This window comes from Rhea pennata, chromosome 3 (assembly GCF_028389875.1).
Source record: "Rhea pennata isolate bPtePen1 chromosome 3, bPtePen1.pri, whole genome shotgun sequence".
NCBI lineage: Eukaryota > Metazoa > Chordata > Aves > Rheiformes > Rheidae > Rhea > Rhea pennata.
The window spans coordinates 3699318-3711968 of NC_084665.1; positions in this window are offsets into that span (position 1 = coordinate 3699318).

Consider the following 12651-nt stretch of genomic DNA (forward strand, 5'->3'; position numbering starts at 1 on the left):
TGCTGCATCAAGTCTGCTTTCCAGGGAGCACTCCTGAAAACCACACTGCCCTGCTGAGAGGGAGGCTGCTGGGCTGTGTGTCTGTACCGGTCCTGCCACCAACTGGCCGCCAAGCAAGATGCAGGAAGAAGAACAAACTGCCAAATGCTGCTGACAGTTAAGGTACCGGTAAGTGGCAAGTGAGGAAAGGAGTGTGGAAGCCAGAGACCATTCAAAGCGGAAAAGGAAACTGCATTGAAATGAGAGATGAGGAGCTGTGAGTGAAGGGTGACATTAGGGCCAAAGTCAAGAAGGGGTTCGGGGATCCAGTTAAGGGGAAGTAGTGGAGACCAGGGCATTGGACAGGCAGTGAGAGAGACGGCAAATACACAGACTGTGAAGAATCCCCAAGATGTTGGGGAATAGCTCTGAAATTTGTTGCCAAAGCTACCTGTCTCTTCCTCTGTTTGCTGGGGAGCTGACAAGTACTCTAGTGCAACAAGTCATATGCTAGTGAATAAGGCAAGTTGAGTGGTCTGCCTGTGCTAATGGATCCAAACTGGAGGTTGCTAAAGTTTTACGCAATTACTGTTCTTGTAACAAGAAATTACAGTGTCCAGTTCCTAAGCCTAGAAACAACTTCCCCCCACACACATATACCAAATAACAGCTGGTGACAGAAGAGTGGTACTGGGCTTGCTAAATCACAGACTTAAAAAGGGAATGAGACTCAGATATGCCTGCACATTGTTAATTAGCCCATTTGTCTATTACAGAAATTCAGCAGATTGTTTCAGGGCTCAAAAGTGTTTGTCTTCTTACCACGCCAGTGGTTGGCACAGGATGACTGTCATAAGTGATTAAACGAACAGATATTCTTGGAGATGACAGACCTTGGACTTGAAGTAACTTCTACTCATCTGACAAGATCCAAGCTAAATACAAGTGAGATGCGGTTGCCCTTTTAACTCCTTGGTATGTTAATTGATTAAACCTGCTGAGGAGAAAGGTGGTAGGCACCTGTGAGCAGAAAAGGGGTGCACGCTATTAGACTTCATTGAACTGAAAAATCATTAACCCTTGTGTAGGGGGAGAGGGGCCAGGAGGAAAATTGTAATAGATCATGAACCCTAAGTGTTGAAGTCTGTAGGTTTTAGTAAACCAGCGATACTCAGCTCTAGCTTTCAAATTTATGGTCTTTTACCCTTTGTTCAGCAAGTGCCAGCAGTGATAAAGTCACAGTAACTGTAACTGATAGTAATAACTGGGTATGTATCTGAAGCTATAAGGAAAATTTACTTCTGGTAAAGTAGCTCTTAAGTTTGACTTGTGTGAATCTGTCCTGCCATGAAGGAGATGCCTGGTCTGGGGGCTTGACAGTGGGAGGTTGTCCTGGCACAGCTGGAGCCATGGTGGTGTCCGGGCCTCTGCAGGGAAAGGCCCCTGGTGCTGTGGGCACACAGTAAAGCTAAAGCCGAACCCAGAATTTTGAGATCCCTGAACAAGGGCTAGAGGTCTGCCTGTCTGCCAAAAATACACAGCACCATAACCTCTTTTGTGGCACAGGTGCACGTGCAGGTTTTTCTCTGGCTTGGCAAAAACTGGCAGGTTATGTAGCATGTTAGAGGTACACAGGCCCAGGAGTGCTCTTTCAAAGGATGTAGACTGTTTGGTAGCAGGTAAAGATTTATGAGATCCAGCTGTCTTCCTAAGACTTGACAGTTTGCTTGCAAGTGTAATATTTGGTGTTCAGTTTTTTTGGACATAAATAATCCCAGCTGCTTGCACACGTAGCATAACCCTGAGATAATGTGTCCTTAAATTATTTTCAGTGTTGTCCCTGTCAGGATGCATCCTGGAGGGTGAGGAAATGGAGGAGCTACTGCTCTGCAATCTTGGCTGCAGCTCTCTTTGAAAAGCTAGAGTTGTGGAGTTCAAAGAACCAATTCAGTTATTTTGAGTCTAAAATGCACTGTTAAAAGGTGACCTCCATTAGCTTTGTGTTGTAAATAAAATATACTCACTGAAAGCTATGGTAGGCAGTAGAAATCTGCGGAAATATGTTTTTCCTCTCTAATACTAAATATTCTGAGTCAAGCACAAAGTGAGGGAAGAAAAAGCTCAGTACAGATACCTGTGAGGAAGATAAAATAACTAAAGTACTGGACTGAGCTTTTGATGGTATTTTTGTGTATTTGGCCTGCAGCAACAATGTTCCTTCTTTATACAAGCAACTCCAGGGATATCCCCTAGTGAGCCTAGATGATGATGATACAAATTAGAGCAAGAACTAGTAAACAGCACTTCTTAAAGCACCATGAGCCTCTAACAGATGAGATTTGTGTTACCTCTGTCTGCGTAATTTTGGGGGTTCATTTTATTTGTTGTTTTGAGAATGAAGGAATGTGTTTCCCTTGTGAGCAACTAGTTTCATGAAAATTTGTGACAATTTGCATGGTAAGAGTTTGCAAAAACTAAGAGAGTTGGAGGAAAGCACAGGTGAATGGCAGTGCTGTTCTTGCTAAGGAAGGGTGAATGGCTCTATCTGGGTACCTAAAAAATAAAAGATAGTTACTGGCTGGACAGAAGAGCTGTTGCTAGTGCCTGTGCTGTGCTGTAACTCCTGATTAGATTTCTGCTCCTCCTAAGCTAAACAAGAAACGTAAGCCTTGTGGTAGCCCAACCTGCTCTATTTATAGTCTTTCCCCCTCTTACTGAAGACTGGCATCTTGCCTCTGCAGTCTGGCAGCTGTAGAAATAAAGCACGTTCTAAATAAAATCATAACGCATCAGAGACGAAATGCACAGGGCCAAATTCCTGGGGATGCAGCACCCAGGTGCACTCTGGAAAACCCCTGCCTAGCCCAAGGGGAGGGAATGCAATGTGCTACCAAGTTTGATGGCACTGCTCCAAGCAAACACGTTTAATAAATATACCTACTTGGCAGCTATCTCTTGTTTCCTGTGTAAATCATCCCTATATGCTCATGAAAGAGCAGTATCTCTTTATGGGCCTGACTGCAGCCAGGGTATAAGTATGTGTCATTCAGTTTTTACCAGGTGTGGCCTGGTCCCCAGCTGCAACAGATCAGGGCTTCTTCTTTTGTATCAGTGCAGTTACTTTGAGTTTCATTGTTTGTACAGGTCCCTAGAGATGGCAGGCCTCCGAGGCTCCTGTAAAGGGAGCCTATGTTTGGCTAGTATATAATTTCCATTACATGCATGTGTGTGTGCACGTGTGCACACACACACACACACACACACACACACACAAATTAAGGCTTAGCTATTAGATTGAATTTTACACAAAGGAAAGCAAGTGATAACTCTGTATGTGAAACAGCAATGCAGTGCACTGTTAAGGTAGGTGAAGCATCACTTATTGTCCCTACTTTTCTAATGTCCAGCTATGATACGTAAGGTATTCAAAGCCAAAATGAGCAATACAGGAACCATAAGACAGAAGGAAAGACCGAGGAAAAAATATAGTGTGCCAACTTTTGAGAACTTACCCTATGACAGCCCTTATGTGAACTGTCTTCATTTATAAATACTTTCTGCTTGTGCAATCCAATTGTGCAGTTCAGGAAAGTTATTTGCTGCCCAAAGGAGTTTGTAATGAAAGTACATGAAGAGAGTTAACAAGTTACCAAATGAAATATAGTAAGTTAGTTTATTTTGGTGGCACAGCTAGTGGTAACAGCAAACATGCTACCTTGTTGGCTGAATGTTTGCAAGGAAGCAAAATAACACCAGTGCCAGCCACAGGGTTCAGAGGACAGGATTGTTGCTAGCGATTCATAGAAACATGTTCTGATTTAGCAAAGGAATGACAGAAGAATGCAGGATTAGAAGAAAAATGTGAATGGGCCCAAACATGTGGCTACACAGACAGCAACTGCAACTCCAAATTTCAGGGCAGAATTGAAGCAGAGAATAAATGGAGAAATCTGTAAGGTGCAGAGCACGTAGTAATATTTGGACGTTCACAAGCACTTGCCTCTTCACATGCATACACCCACTGGTACTGTTTGATGTGTCATAGGACTGACTCATGGAAAATGAGGAATTGTGTGGGAAAAAAAAGGCGCCTGTCCTACAGCAATGATAACTTCAGAGAGAGCAGGTACATACTGCCAGTAAAGCAGTTTATCTTCCCTCAATTACTGCCATCAAATATATTCAATAGCAAATATGGATTATTTGGCTGAACTGATTTATAAGCAAGGAGCTACTAACTTGTGCTCTGGATATTCATTACTGTAATAAAGTTGTCTAATTGTGAAGTCCATATTGACGAACTGACAGGAAGTATATTAACTGAGTAGTTTTTTCAATTATTAAACCTGCAGTTTCTTGCTTCTGATACTATTGCTGCTGTATTTTTAGTATTAGGCACTCTCTGAAGAGAACGAATGCCCACTTCTCAAAGAATCTCCAGATCACAGTCTGTGTGGCTGAAGCCTATTCAAAGCCTTTGTGCATATAAGATATTTTGTAGTAGCAAAACGAGTCCCAGTACTTCTGGCAAGGCAGCTGTTGTTGAGGCAGGAGCTGAGAGCTGAAGCACTTTGTGTGCAACGTAGAGCACAACTCTGGGACTGCCTGTGGAATTTGCTAGCATGATTCCAGATCGTAGCATGAGCAGGAACCGTTCCCAATAGGCAGTCTGCATGCAGCAATCTTGTTTCGGAGTCTAGCTCGATGTAACGGTATGGCTTTGAACTGTGCCAGCTGGTCACAGAACCAGAGAAGAGGCCTGTCACTGTTTAGTTTACTGGCACAGATGTAGCCTCTGGAACCAATGTGTCTGCTCTAGTTTTCTCTACATTGAAAAAAAAATATCCCTCCCGCATGTGCCCCCCTGCCTCCAGGATGTTAGTATGTCTTTACTCATCTATAGGCACCATCTTCACAGCCAGGGGATGTGCAGAGAGAGCTAGATTGCAACTCTGAGTTCCCTCCTCTGCTGAGCTTTGCAATAAAAACAGCCTGTCCAGAATATACAGATTGGGAGGTTCCCTTCCCAGACCTACTTTGTGGCTCCTGCCTCAGTTGCTAGGCTCTCAGGATATTTCCTGATCAGAACGATTCACCTGACCTTCTTAAGGGTGACAGTGAAGCCGAATCTGTTATTTTATCACTAGGAGAAGCCCATCAGCAACATAAATAAAACAAGCACAGGCAAGCTCTCCTGAGCTGCTTGGGATTTTAAGATTATGAAACATTTAAGATATTCTCTAAAGCTACAGGACTTATGGGTTGCAGAGTGCAGTAAGTCCCACAGAACTGCACAGCAATCAGTTGAGACCTGATGGGACCTCTTTGGGTGGCAGTGATTCAGAAATAGCAGCTCAGCCTGTATACCGATTGGGTTTTATCATTTGCCCACTATTAGACTGACTGTTACAGTCTTGTACAAAATACTCCTGTTGCTTTTAAGTAAATTACTAGGTTTACTAAGATGACGATGTTCAGCTGCTTGCAGTTCTTCCTCCTACAGGCAGGGGCTGCTTGCATTAGAACGTACCGCCAGTGGCAGTTTTTGCATCTCCAAAAATATTGAGGAGCTGATTTTTTGTGTGGTTATTTCCATCAACACAGTGCTACTTTATCCTCACTTTGCACAGATGTGAATGACTACATGTGGTGAAAAGCCTTGAGTCCTTCCTATTCTTAGTTGTGGATTTGCTGAGAGGACTTGGGGAGCTGTACGCCATTACCCCCTTCCCTGTGATGACGTGGTATAGTGGGACTGCACACCTCTTAATACTGCCTTTGTAGCTGTTTCTGGCTCTGATTTTGGTGGGATGTTTTTTCAGCCTGTTCTGCTTTTGTCCATCAGATATAATCCAACACCAATTATATCCTCTGTGTATTAAAGGCTTTTTCCTCCAGCTGCTGTCATCTTTTGTTTTTTGCCTACTGTGTAAGCTGGCCGAGGCAGAGACAATCTTCTTACGAGTGTTTCCAGCTTGGAGCATTGTGAGGCTCAGGTTTCATAGGCAGCACTGCAGCCACAATGAACAAATAACAATAAAATGTAGGTGCAGGTAATGAAATCCACACAGTTGCAACCCATGTTAAACTTCTTACTTGCTGCACCATCAGTCTTCCTACAGAGATGAGAGAATCTCTCCTTTGTGTTTCCTGCTGGTGTAGCTTGACAGGGCAGGACTTTGCAGCCTGTTCAGCAGATACAGGGGGCAGGCTCTTCCTGCTGCCTTGCACGGTGCAGCGGCACAGGCCTGGGGCATCTTTGTATCCTGCTGTGTTTTCCCTTCCTGACATTCAAGTTCTCTTGCTCCCCCAGCCTCCTGTTGCTGAGTGTGGGTGATGTGTAAGAGTGGCCACACAGGGTTAGACCAAAGAGCTGCCTGGCCCCCCTGCCTCCCCAGGGGGCGTGTGCAGATGTTTAGGAAGGGAATGTGAGCAGTAGGGCTAGCAGAGAGTGCTGGCTTCCAGCAGGGACGTGGGGCTGCTCTGGGTTAGTGCTGGACTGCAAAAACAGTAGTCAGAGTGACTACGCTTTGCTGTTATTCCTAGTCCCTATCCTTTGGAAGGGGAGAGCTTTCAGCAGATCAGCTCTAGGATATGGCTAGCAGCAGCGTGAATTATTTTCTCTGCTTAGCGCTGAAAGGGATCTGACCAAGGCGCGGTGCAGGCCATGCACTAGTTACATGGGCATGTTTGGCCTAGGATGTGACCATCCTCCTCAATGGGTTAGAAAAATTCTAAACTAGAGAGTTCAAAAAGAGTCAAATTATCCTACCAGTGGCTTTCCACTATGAAAACAGATTTACATGCACCTTTTCTGGTCTTACTTGTCTTTGCAGTTCTTTCACTAAGGGGATTAAAACACTAAATTCTCCCACAGGGCCTGACAAATACTTGCTAAGGCTTCGGTTCAGCTCATAGTGATGTTTACTGCCTGCCACCAGCACAGTGGCACTAGTGAAAGTATCATTATCCTGACTTGTTTTTATGAATCAGAAACTAGTGCTACACTGGTCTGTTGGCTGAACAACAGAATTACAATAATAAAGCATGCTTCCATGCCAAAAGTGGTTAAACAGGCCCCAACTGCATACGGATTATCAAGAAGACAAAGTGATTTTGAGCTTTTCCTACACATTTCCCTTTCCAGTTTGGTTAATTGGCTTCCAGAGTGAGAACTGCTTGCTTACAAATAGCTCAAATAAAAACATTTATTTTTTCTCAAATAAAAGCATTCAGACTCATTTTTACCCCTTCACTTCGCTACACAACCCAGTTCAGGGTTACCAGCGCTGCACAGCTAGAACAAACTGCCAAGCAACACAGAGTGAGACTGAGGTTCACAGTGTGCAATCTCAATTTTGCACAGGTTCTCTTTTAGAAGGAGCAAGATCTGTATTCGTTCTGCCTTATCTTTTGGATATCCTCACTGCTTTTTCTAAAATATACATATTTTTCCTCTCTTTCAGTGCACGTACAAAAAAGCTCTGAAACATTTTGCTTTTAAAGCATTTGATGAAAACTCAACAAACAGCAACAGAGCAGACTTTGCATTTACCATGCTCAGATGCAGTAGGTCACTAGGGACAGAAAAACAGGAGTGAGAAGCAAGAGCAACTTTTTCAACACTGAACATACTGCACAGTTTCATACATCCCTGGTGTCCCAGCAACACAGATTACTAAGGGCTGTCCATTAATTTTCTAGAAGCCAGTTCCTTCTCCCCTTCCATCTCTGCTGTGCTTCCTCTGAGCCTGATTGACTAAAGCAATATGTAATAAAAAGGCAGCGTTATCTGTCTGCTGAAGATGGTTTCTGCCACCAGACCTTGGTTCCAGAACAGCCCTAAGCCCTTAGGAAAGCTGCATTAAAGACAAACAGGGAAAACCTGAGAAGGGAGAACAGGGATTTCAAGAAGATTCTTCAGGCAGGAAAGCAGGTCACTTTACTTCTCATACTATTTATACTGGAATATCTCTGGATATATGAGGATATTTCTGTTTTTTTATGACATATAAAGACTGCTGAAGACATATTCTATCACCTAAAAATCAAATACTTTAGGGACCTTAAATATAAAAAGGACTTTTGAAAGATAGCTATAATTTGGGTCCTAATCCTAATTCATTCCTAAAGTTATCCTAGGCTTCCTATTGAAATGAAGCTGCAGAATGAAATATATAGTTCTATTGAGTTTATCCACAGAAGCTAACAAGTGAGAACTGTGAAATGTTACTGTATTTAGAAAAAAAAATTTCGATTTCTAACACAATTTACTTCCACAACCTTTGTGAGAGAGACAGCTATAAAAAATGACAGCTTTATATATTAATTGGAAGAAATGCTATCTGGGAACAATATCAGAACAAATACTCTTAAGTATGGTAGATTGCTTTCAATTTATTTCTACATTTTCTATATATAAAGGCATTTAACCTAATATATATATCTGTATTTTGCAAATAAACCTTTGTACATAAAGTAACCAGATAAAGTAACCCAGCACTTCACCACATCCTGTCATTTAATCTAGCTAGCATGAGCAGAAACTCTTTCATCTGTACTATCTCTATCTCAGTGTAGATCTCAGCTTTCCTATCTGTTAGGTTAAGAAAGCTTTAATCAGAGAATTTGAGCTAGTCTTATTGAATTATATGATTTTCCCTCCCTAAAACAAAGCTACATCAAGCTCAGTTTCCTTTTTTCCATGTATTTTTAGATCTGTATTTGGATTAGAAATGTTATGTTTGTAAAAGGGAAAAGAGTCTGGTTTTAGTAGGTTTTAAGCTATTCTAATTTAATTTGAGTGCAGAAAAAAAGACATTTCCGAAGACATTTTAACTGAAAGGTCGATATAAGTTCAAGCGGGCCTAGGGTGCCACATACAGTGTCCCCAAGCCCAGCAAGCTGTATCCCACTGTGGAAAACTTTGAGCTCACACTATTTTTGCCATTGTCCTAAATGCCACTGCTGCCTCTTTTTTTGTGCTCCTGAAGATGTGTGGGTTCTTCTCAGCACAAATTTTCCCTTCTTACCTAGTGGCTGGGGCACAAGCGTGAGAGCTGGAAATGACGAGCTCTCCTCCTGAATCCACCATCTGCCTTGTGATAAATCACTGTAAAGTCTCTGTTCCTGCTCTCCTCTCTGCCCTTCCTCCCTGCATATATCTGGTCTCCTAGAATACGGGCAGAGAGGTAAGTTACCATAAACATGCCATGGGGATGGGCAACTGCTCTGAACCACCCTTTGGCCAGTGTCGTCTGGTGAAAGGGCAGAGGAAACATCAGTTACTCACCCCTGTTTCACTGAATGGCAACGTACCTAGGCAGCAGGTACTGGGGAGCAGATGGAAGGTCACACTGCAGCTTACTCCTGCTGCACCCTCTTCTGCTAGCTTGCTGGTCTGCCTGTAGGTCAGATTGCAAATTCATCAGGTTACATTGCAGAGAAACCATCCTCCCCATCACAAAATGCCTATCCCGGAAATGCCTGATGCAGCTGAGGCCGTCAGGCACAAGTGTACTACACACAGTAACACCTTCTAAACTGGTCCGCTTGCCCCAACCTGGGATTTTAAAAGATATCTTCTGATGCTCTGTTTGTTAATGACTTTGGCCATAACTTTACTTAAATATGCTAGGTCAGGAACACAGTCATGAAATGGTTTATGGCTCAAGTTACCAAGTTCAGACTAACTCACTCATGAAATAGTTTAAAATTTGATGTTGTGCAGGTATGGACAAACACAATTTGAAACAAAGCTACAAGATAACCAGAGGTAGCACAGAATTTCTGTTTAGCTTCAACACAGCATAGCTGTATTCTGACTGACCTGACAAAGCTCATTTTAAGTTTGAATTGGTTCAGCATTTTCAGCATAGTTGCTGAATCTCTAGAGGTTTAAGGCAATGATACCCAGAATAAAAGGGAATGTTTTCTGTCTCTGGATGAAGTGATTTCTAGTAATTGGGAGAAAGAGCTCATGGTGGGCAGCAGACAAAAGTATCTATTGAGAAAGATTGAATTACTAAATGAAGCTGCTCTTGCTGAGACTCACATTAAAAGGCCAGAAAGAGCAATTAGTGTCAAGAGAAGCTGGACTGGCAGACAAAGTAATACAATTTCTTTGTTTCTCCCTCAGAATGACTATAGTTGCCTGTAGCAACCACCTTCTGCTTTTGATCACAAACAGATGACGGAGGAATATTTTTTCTGATTTTATCATCTGTATTTTTATCCTGCCAATGATTCATTAACCATTTTGTTAGAAGTAGCTTCTAGCATGCTTATTTACAAGAATCCAGGCTAGCTTTTGGTTTCTCGTCTTCAGTGTGAACATCTCTGTAAGGTTTTTCAGTGGAAGCGCTTCTAGCAGCTGGATTTGCCACCCCAGGGCTGTCCTTCAGGCTGCAGTGCCTAGCGTTACTCAGGCCGCAGTTATCAGAACTAGAAATGCCTGTTTTTGCTGGAATGAGATTTTTAACTCATCTGCAACAGCAAAGCTTGACTTGAACACAGGTTCCACTCACCATTTCCAAGGTACCCTGGATGATCTTTCCTTCTAGGTCTTACTGTGGTTTTCAGTGCAAAGTGGGGCTTTGTGTAACACTTTGAGGGTTAACAAAATCATTCAAAGACAGACTGTTGAAGGTGAGTAATATGTGCGCTCCGTTCCCCCCTAAGTAATTGCCAGATTTTGCCAAGAAAGCGCAGCAAATTTTCTGAGGATTTGGAGTCCTATGAGAGCCTTCATCTCAATCCAACAAGCAGGCCTGTGTGTAGCTGAAATATTGTACTGGCCAAACTGGTGGAAGATCTTACTTGTCATGAATCTTTTTTTTCATGAACAACCTTGCTGATCTTTCATAATGTACACAGGCACTGGTGCTGTTTTGTTAAATTAACTGTAAAGAACAGAAGGATGGACTGACTAAACTAGGAATCCTGATAGCTGTGGAAGGAGTCCCACTTGCATGGTTCTTTCTTCACACCGAGATGACTCTTTTAGGCTCTTTCTTACTGACTTCTACTGTTTATGTTCTAGTGAATGTGAATCTGTGAGGCTTTGTCTGTCAGTCTGTCCTGCCATTCAAACCACAGGAACAACACTGAGGACTAAACATACATTAGAGACAGTAGAAAACAAAAGAGAATTTGGGCAAAAAGTTCAAGTGGACTGCATCTGAACAGCTTTTTCCCCGGCTGGAGTTCACATAGTTTTAGAATTTAGCAGTGGGGATGTCTGAAGGCACAAGGCACTTTGTGCACAGAGGGCTGACATACGGACTACACAAAATTTGTGTTTTTCTGAATCTTCAGTTTTCACTTGAGTAAAAACCTGGTGCTTAGTCCAATGCACAATGACTTGTAATTGGTAGCAATGGTCTCCTCATGTGGCCGCTGGACACTGAGTTTCTGCTGATGTTGAGGCATGTGGTTTCCTGCACGCTTGGATAAATGAGGTCTGGCTGTTCCTTAAAAATCCCATCAATGTCACTATCCCTGACATGCTAGTTAAGAGAGCACTCTCGCTTTTTAACTGAAAATGCTGCTTAGAAATGTATCTACCAAAAAGATTCTGTTAATTTAGTTAAGGTGTAATTCCTCATTCTTTTCATGTAACTAGAAGCTTTCTTTTTAACAAGATCTGTAGGCCTGACCCTCCAAGGTGAAGAGTTGAGGCTGTTCAGCATTTCAGAATCTCAAGATTTTTAATAATACACTGATAAAATATTAATGCATGCCTTGAATAAAGCAAACCTACCTATCGTATAGAATTGTAGTCCTGATGAGAATACTGGAAGAGACTTTAGAACAGAAATCCTCTGCTCGCATGTAAGCATAATGTTTCCAGTGGGGTCAAGACCATAGGACTTGGCCTTCAAGTCTGCTCTGCAATGAACATTGACTCTGCAAGAGTAATAAAGGAGTAATTATGGTGCCTGTCACTGCCTATTTTGAAGGAAATGTTCAGAATTGTTTTCTGTTGGTTTGAGAATGATAGAGAAAAATCAATAATCATTCACAGGCCTCTAAAATTAAATGGCTTTCATTAAGTACTGGATAGCAGCACAGCTTTTCATGCATAGATTTTGGATAGATACATAAAATCATAATATGCTATCATAGTGGCACCAGCTTAAAACAATTGAATTATATGACCTATATTTCAGTCAGATTTTGACTGTGATAAAGGTAAATCCTCAACTTGTCATTGCTCTTAAAAGCCAAATAAGCAACACAGCCATTCTAAGCAGAAAAATGAATGCTTATATGCCTAGCAACCTTCTGGGTGAACTATCTTAAGAAATTCCAAGACCTGTAACATTAAGAACAGGAACTCACTACCTGAACAGAACCATAAAAGTGTACTAGTTCGGAGCCAGCAGCAAACCTGTAACAAATGTAAGCCACTAGAAAGAGGGAAAGAGCGACACTGTATGACCATTAAATACCCATAGCTAAACCTGTGCTGCATTTATGCTATACTTATATTGTTTCCTTTGATCTTGTAATTGAAACACAATATTGGGCCTAGGAAATCTGGTTCTGGCAGAAACTTCCTATATACCATTTGGTAAATCAGTTTCCCTTTTTGTATTTCTCAACCTGTAATGTGTGAATACAGAGGTAAAAATGATCAAAACAGGTTTAAAGTGTTGTAAGGCCTGTGCT